General features: G+C 44.6%; 1 pseudogene; it reads left to right on the forward strand.

Annotated features, from left to right (window-relative positions):
- Nucleotides 1-231: 231 nt before the first annotated feature.
- Nucleotides 232-630, forward strand: LOC110317212 (annotated as a pseudogene).
- The last annotated feature ends 7,727 nt before the right edge of the window (nt 631-8,357 follow it).

An 8,357-nucleotide genomic window follows, 5' to 3' on the forward strand; every position in this document is an offset into this window, starting at 1 on the left:
TGTTTCCTCAGTTGCCATCCAGCGTTGGTCTCGTTTCTCATTCCCCTTTGTCTACACCTAACAGCAGAGGGTGGGAACTCACGCCCCAGGCAGTGACTATGCATCTTTTCCACTACTGGATCATAACAGTGACAAAGAGGATGACCTTGCTTTTCCCCTGCCGCCACCGACTTGCACAGAGGCGGAAGCCCCGGTACGTTCAAAATTCGGCGTCACCCGTGATCCCCCGCCATGGCCAAGGAAGGCATAGCTGCTGGAGGTGTAATGGGCATTAACACTGCTCTACAAGAGGTGCTGAAGACCGCCCTCATCCACGATGGCCTAGCACGTGGCATCCGCGAAGCTGCCGAAGCCTCAGACAAGCGCCAAGCCCATCTCTGTGTGCTCGCGTCCAACTGTGATGAGCCCGTGTATGTCAAGCCGGTGGAGGCACTTTGTGCTGAGCACCAAATCAACCTGATAAAGGTTGATGCCAACAAGAAACTAGGGGAATGGGTAGGCCTCTGTAAAATCGATCGAGAGGGGAAACCACGGAAGGAGGTTGGTTGCAGTTGTGTAGTGGTTAAGGACTATGGCAGAGAGTCTCAGGCCAAGGATGTCATCGAGGAATACTTCAAGTGTAAGAAATAAATAAATTTTGGCTCATTAAAAAAAAAAAACAAACAAGAGGATGACCTAAGAGCAACTGGCACCACATTGTCCCTGTGGAGAGGGTCACCCCTCTGTCTTTCACTCAAGAAGTTAGGGTCTGGTAGGCATTAGGAAATGGGGAGATAGATGCTGCCCTGAAATAAGTATCTATTATCTTATCTTGTTTGTCATCTTTCATCCTGCATTTCTTTTCCTGTTGGTAAGTTGTGAAGACCTCATAGGGTACTTACACTTTGTGATTGGCATATAACAACTGTCTTACAGTTATAGCTGGAGTTGGTGGTTGACTGATTCAGTGTTTCTAAGATCCAGCTACATTCTCTCTGTGTGTGTGTACATGTATGTGTATATATGTCTGTGTATATGTATGCAGATGCACATGTGTGAGAATGCATGTGGAGGTCAAAAGACCTCAGGTATTGTTTATCCGCATTGTATGTTTGATTACTTTTTTAATGTTTGAGACAGTTTCTCAATGGCAGACAAGGCTGGCGGGCCAGTGAACTCCAGGGGTCCTCCTGTCTCTATCTCCCCAGCGCTTCTGTTACAAGTTCACACCACCATGCCCATGTGTTGTTTTGCAAGGGTTCTGGGGATTGAACTTGGGTCCTCATGTTTGCCTGGCAAGCACTCTTCCAATTGAGCCATTCCCCACTCCTCACATTTTTTACCTTGACCAACACCCCAAAGGTGCAGCTGGGACTTCTGAGGCTCAGACATTAAGCACATAAAGACAAAATCCTAGGAAGGCAAAGGTCTGGAACCTGGGATCACACTGGGCTCCTTGAACTGTACAGCACTAGCATCACATACCAGGCAGAAAGGTCAAGACAGAAATTCTGGCCTACGAGGTCTTTTTCCTTGAGACTTGCACTTGAATATATGTTTCATTGTCAGACATTATGAATTTTATTATATTCTTCCCAGGAAAGGCAATAATAGCACACAGAAAAAAAATGTACTTAAGATATTCATTCACTCCTGGCTTAGTAACTCATGCTTGTAATAGTAGCACTGGTAAGGCAGGGGGATTGTCATTCAAGACCAGCCTAAACGACATAGCCAGCTCAGAGCCAGTCTGGGCTATGTAAGACCTTGTTTCAGAACAAAAACAAGCAAAATATTCATTAATTCACCAATAAACTTCTGTTTTTGAATGTCTGTTACAAAACTCTGTGTTGGGAAGAGTAATTAATGCATAGTGAATAAGAAATGATTCTTGTGCTCAAGTTGCCTACCGATGGACACACGGTCACTTCTCGTGTTTAGTAGCCTGTGTTTCTATGAGGCCATGGGGACAGGCACCACTCTGTCATCTGCCTTGAGCTCAGTGCTTTTGTGTAGACCTTGTGCTGATCTGGGTGATCAGAAGGACCAGTCCACACCTACCCTGTTCAGTGGTTGTTCTAAGGTGACACTGAGCTAAGCTGAAAAATGCCTAAAACAGAATCCATGGTAGTGGTGTACTTCTGTGCACACTATAAAGGCTTACCCACAAGCAAGGCATCCTTCTGATGGGCTCAGCTGGGGAATATAATCTGCTAAAGTATGGTAAGAGAGGGCGAGGTGGTGGCTGAAAGTTTCTGAATGAGTCAGGCCTCTGGTGCTAAATTTATTAATGAATCCTGTTTCTTGCCTAGCAGACACACACTGTGGCAGAAAGTGAAAGAGGAAGAGGCCATTCGATGTCTGTTTTTAACAATGTGTTCTGACCCTCCATCTGCCAGGGCACACATCTCAACATGCCTTAGCAATTTAAAACAACACTTGTCACTAAAACACAGACCTGGTTTCCCTACATTTGGGAAAGTGGGGGCTTTTCTCTGGGGAGAGATTGGTTTTAGACTCTTCTGATTCTAGATTCCTAGTGGCTATGCCATGGCCTCTGGTGCCTTGCTCTGTGTGGAACATCAGGTCTGCTCTCTGAAGGTATCAGCAAACCTTCTTGGAGAGTAGTCACTTTTACGTGTCATTGCCCTACTTTTTATCCCAGCCTTCACCATCGCTCTCTGCTAATTTCCCATCTCCAACGCTCCAAGCTGGGTCTCTTCATAGGCCATTCCCCAGGCAAGCTCTTAAGTGGGATTTCCTGTTCCTCTTGCTAACCCTCTTTCTACTGCTACTTCCACACATGCATAAGAACTGCAAAATATTCCAACCTTATACTGCCTCAGATTGCATAGCATTCTTTCTGTAGCCACTCATGGCAACTGCATGGTCCTTGTTCAACTATGACATCACTGGTCCATCATCCTTGCTTCTCCTGGTCAGCTATGACATCACTGCTCTATCATCCTTGCTTCTTCTGGTCAGCTATGACATCTCTGCTCCATCATCCTTGCATCTTCTGGTCAGCTATGACATCACTGCTCCATCATCCTCGCTTCTTCCCACCTGTCAGCCCCAAACTCTGTTCTATTCCTCCTGTGTTCTATAGGAGTGACCTTGATGTTAGGATAAACTGAAAGTTTGGTGGAATTTGCTTTCTTCAAGTTTACCCTGATCTGCAATAGTGGGATGTAAAGATTGTCACAAGACTGCAAACTTTTCTCCTGGGTGACATTTCTAAATACTCTATATCCTTTAAAACACCACCCATACAATACATGGGCTTTGAAAATTCCCTTTGCCTATTGAGTCACATAAAGTACTGAGACTAACGTACAACCAACTTTCTTCACCCTCTTCCTTATTTCTTTTCTCCGTATGTGTTTATGCACATATGTACATATAGCTAGACATAACTTTGACATCTATTGTTTACCCTTTATCATCTATTGATGTATAATCTATTTATCTATCATCTACTATTATCCATGATGGGCCTGTCATCTATCTATTATCCATCTGTATATCATGTGTTTGTCTATTATCTAGCTACCATCAATCTATCTATAATTTATGTCTGTCATGCCACCTATTATATGTATATAGCTGTAATCTGTCTACCTATTATGTATACATCATGTATCTACAAACTACCTGTTCTCTCTCTCTCTCTCTCTCTCTCTCTCTCTCTCTCTCTCTCTCTCTTTCTCATCAGTCATCTATCTTTTATCTATCATCTAGCTATTCATCTATCTAGCTATCTAGCTATCCATCTATCTATAATCTATCATCCATCATCTATTCATCTGTCATCATCTATCTGTCACCTATGCATCTCCCATCTACTTATCTATCACGTAGCTATCAACTAGCAATCATCTACCTAGCTACCTAGCTTGCAGTTGTCCAGCTTCCCATTTATTCTCTATCAATTTGTCAACCTGTCTATAATTTATATATTACTACCAATCATCTAGCTGTAATCTATCACCTGTCTATCATGCTTCCATCTCTCTATCTATCATGTATATATCATATATCTATATACAAATCTATATTGCTATTATACATCTATTAATGATCTATCTAGTATCTATCATCTATCCATGCATCCATTCATCTTTCTATCATTTATCATCAAACATCTTTCCAGTTTCACTTGAAGGAATGAGTTGGTGCCTAGTTGTGGACAGTGTGGTTAGCTAACAGCCCCCACCCCTTCCCCAGCTTTCATATTCTTCAGAGTCTTTCTTTGCTGTAGGAAGTTGTCTTGCCTATATCTACTAACCGTAGCCATGCCTGTGACTGAGGAATGTGCTTCTAGAGTGCTGAGCTTCAGGCAGCTGCAAGGTCACTGACGATGCCCCTACCTCTTGAGCTCCCTACCCCCATCAGCTTTCATTGTCTAACTGAAGTCTTCTTCCTTCCATAAGAGGGCCTTCATAATGAATATACCCTGCCCCACATTTGTCCTAGTATCTTCTTCCAGAGAAGCCAGCCTTGGGATGTGTGGAGAAAACAGTGGAAGCCCATCTCACTGCCAGCTGGGAAAGTAGATGACAGATAGATGGTCCCTAGCAGAAGGTGCTGGCTTTGTGGTTAACCAGTCACCATCAGGAATGACAAGGTGTGCTGGTGGATGATGGTGAGTCTGAGGGTGTGCTACACTCAGCCTCCTCAGCACATGGAAGGAATCATAGCTCTCAAGGTAACTGCTCAGATGGTTAGTAACTCCTGCTGAAGGTCAGTCATGCACTGGGTGGGAAGGTGACAGACAGCTGGGTAACAGACACGGGAAGGATGAGTGTTCCAGCCAGAGGGCTCTTTGCTTAAACACAGTGTCTCGGCTGCAAAGGTCCGGGTCATCTGAGTGACGTCAAAGATGGCTAACCCAGGTAGACCTATTATGGTTTGGGTTGGGGACACCTGGGACCTGAACAGTTAGGATGTATATGTTGGTCTGGGCATGTGCAATATCATACCTTTATTCTTTATCTATCCATCTGATTTTCTTGCCATATTACTAACTATTCCCTCTCTCCCGTCTGTCCCTTCTCTCCCTATGAAACCCAAGGAAACCTTCCCACAAGGTGGAAGTCCTCTCAGTGTGAGTTCCCAGGAGTCTTTCAGAGCTTACTGGGGGATCTACACTTTCCTTTTCACTGTGGATTCCCGGAGAAGTATCTTCCTGTGTTCCAACCTGTCTGCTCTGCCTCACCTCTTATCCTCTCCTGTCAGCTGCTTCTTCCCTCATCTGCTAACTGCCCCTCCATGTGACTCTGTTACAAACTGAGCCGTCTGTGAATAGCTGCTTCATGGGCTGTTGCATGAATCTGAAATGTCCTACAAGCTGTCCTGGCAACTTTGGGGATGGGGGCATAATGAGAGACAGTCACAGGGGGATATTATCCCTGCATCCCTGGCTCCATGACCTGTCAGCTGAGCTGGTCCACATCTCTTCCCTTCTGTGGCAGTCTAAGCCTTGAGATACCCAGAAACCCCGAGCCGTCTTTCCTTCTATTGATTGTTCCCCAGTGTGTTCCTCACCTTGATGCAAACGTGACTAGAACATGAGTATGTTTCTCCTCTGAAATCTTAAAGCTGGCCCATCAAATGAAGCCACAGCTAATCCCATCCTGCTGTTAACTAACTGACTTCATCTTGTTCGGGTACTCAAAAAGAGTGGGCATTAACAAGCGACACTATGTCCAGGGTACCAGCTTCAAGGAAGGATCCCATAGATTGGGTGGGTGGTTAGCCGGATGATAGCAATCTGGAAGGAAGGTTCATTCTGTAAGAAATGAATCTCCAACTAGGAGATTTCTTGTTGTTGTTTTATAAATGTTCTTTCCACAATTTGCCTTACCAGAAACCCGCCCCCTGTGCCCCCCCCCACTTCCTCTTAATTTTCTACCCCTGTCCTCAGCTGCTCTTTGGTGCTTAACCTAAAATGTTACAAATTCCCAAGTCATTATGATCCTTACCACGATCACACCACAACCCCTGCATTGGCCCAAGAGCTGGATCTATAAAAAGCTGCAGCCTTGTGCCCTCGCTACCTGACAGCATTCGGGGGGGGGGGGAAGAAGAGGGTGCAGGCTGTGAATTGGTGCTGTGTAGACTCTGAATCTTTTCAATGTGTTTACGGACTGATGGTCATAACTGTGCATAACTACTGGGTTTGAGGGATGAGCCGTACCTGTTACATAAGTCAGTCTTAGAAAGTCAGGATGGGGTGCTTTGTCTAAGAGAAAAGAATCGGGGTCACATGACAGGCAATTTTCAGCTTAGCAAAGTCATTATTGCTGAAATTATGTGATACATATCCATCCTTTTCCTCCTACTTCCTGGCTTGTGAATCTAGCTTCATACGCCAAGGTTGTGGGAAAGGAAACATTTAAAAAATATATAATACTAGTTTTAAGAATATGAACATTCAGGATGGCTGGAGACCTCAGAGTCTGGTATAGGGTTTGATATCAAATTTACCATTTTCTACTGGAAGAACTGACTCATCAGAGCAAGGAGGCCCTTTTATTTCTACAGTAACAGCCTTGGACGAGTGCTAAATGGAGACTTAAGACCCCCAAACCGTGAGCTCTTTCTATCTGTCAGGTTTTAGTCATTTAGTTTCACCCCTGTCCAACTGCTGAGTAGTGAAGCTGGAGACTCATGGGCACCGATAGGTCTCATCCTGACAGCCAGTTTGCCACTTCTATCCATGGGTTCTACTAGCTGCCTGCCTGCCTGTCTGTCTGTCCATCTGTCCGTCTGTCTGTCCATCTATTTCTCTTCTGATGCAAGGTCATAAGTTACCATGCTGTCCACAAACTCACTGAGTAGCTGAGGAAGACACTGAACTTCTGATCCTCCTGTCTCCATTTCCCTAGTGCCGGGATTGCAGATATGAGACAGCACAATTTAACACTTGTTTTTGAGTCTCCTTCTTCCCCAGGCTGTTGGGGAACTCACTATGTAGCCAAGCCTGGCCTATAACTCACAGTAATCCTCCTATGTCAGTCTCCCAGGTGCTGTGATTACAGGAGTGAGCTGACACATCAGGCTAATCAATTTGTCCCTAAGTCCCTGTTTTATATCTGATTTTAGAATTACCTACAGTGTTCAGCAGAATGCCAGGGTGCTGTGGTGACTTGAAAACTCTGTTAAAACAATGAGTGATGTTAAGCATGGGCCAAAACGGGGAAGGGATCAAGTTTGAGGCTGGCACCAAGCTCCCTGCTCATTAACACTGCTTGGGGTCACACCCACCCCAGGTCAGGCAGCCCTCACAACCCTGGCTCCTCAGTGTGAACCCCTACTCAAGATGTGAAGCACCACCCAGAAGCTATAGAACACTTTGGGACATACCATCTGCCTTTCCTAGTTCCTTCTTTCTTGGGTATAACCTTCCCTTCCTAAAAATGACTCTTTCTGGCATATTGCTACTGCCATCCTTGCTAAATAACAAGAAAGACTAAAAAAAAATGCCTTTGGAATAAGTGCCAGCAGCCTGCTGCCCACTCATTGCAATGCTTTGGTTTAAATTGCTACCTTGTAAAATTAATAAAATAAAAAGTAAATAGAAACTTTGGGTATCCAATGCAGACTTGTGATCCATCTAGTGATCATGTACCCTGGGAGATAATGCAAGGCCCTGCATTAGATGTTTTCACTGTATTGTGTTTACAATAGCCAGAAAGGCTAGCATTGGAGGTTGATAAAGGAAAACACAACCATCCCTCCCCGAACCTTAGAAAGGAGTTAATCTGCTGAAAGTCAAAGAGACCCATTCAAGCCCAGGTAGGTTTGAGGGTATCAATGACAATGGTCTTGTGATGTCCTTTCCAATATCAGCCCCCAATCCACCTGTGCATTTGCAAGGCCACATGAAGATGGTGCTTTTCATTTTCCCAACATAAAAGAATTAGAAGACCTATCTTTTCTGTTTCCAAAACTGAGATTCAATTTTGCTTCTAAGTAATATAAGAAAAAATATTTGCTCTTTCAAAACCATAATAACCTATAGCCTGATCATGCAGGAACAGTATCCTGAAGAAGACTGAGAGACCAGTTTCATTCTGTCAAGGAGTCATCAGGTGGGAGAAATTCTAGACTCCACCTCTAGACTCTATATGCAGAATAACACACATTTAGCATGTGAGTTGGAGCCCACCATCTTCTACTCTGGGTGTGGTTACCTAGCACTTCAACATTCCAATGAACCCAGAGGTGGTGGTGGTGGTGGTGGTGGTGGTGGTGGTGGTGGTGGCAGCGGTGCTTAAGAACAGCTAGTTTAGCTGGGTATAGTAGCATAAGACTATACTCCCAATAAGCATACACTTGGGAGTCTGTGCCAGGAGGATTGCCGTGAGTTTGAA

The sequence above is a fragment of the Mus pahari genome, chromosome 2, assembly GCF_900095145.1.
Source record: "Mus pahari chromosome 2, PAHARI_EIJ_v1.1, whole genome shotgun sequence".
NCBI lineage: Eukaryota > Metazoa > Chordata > Mammalia > Rodentia > Muridae > Mus > Mus pahari.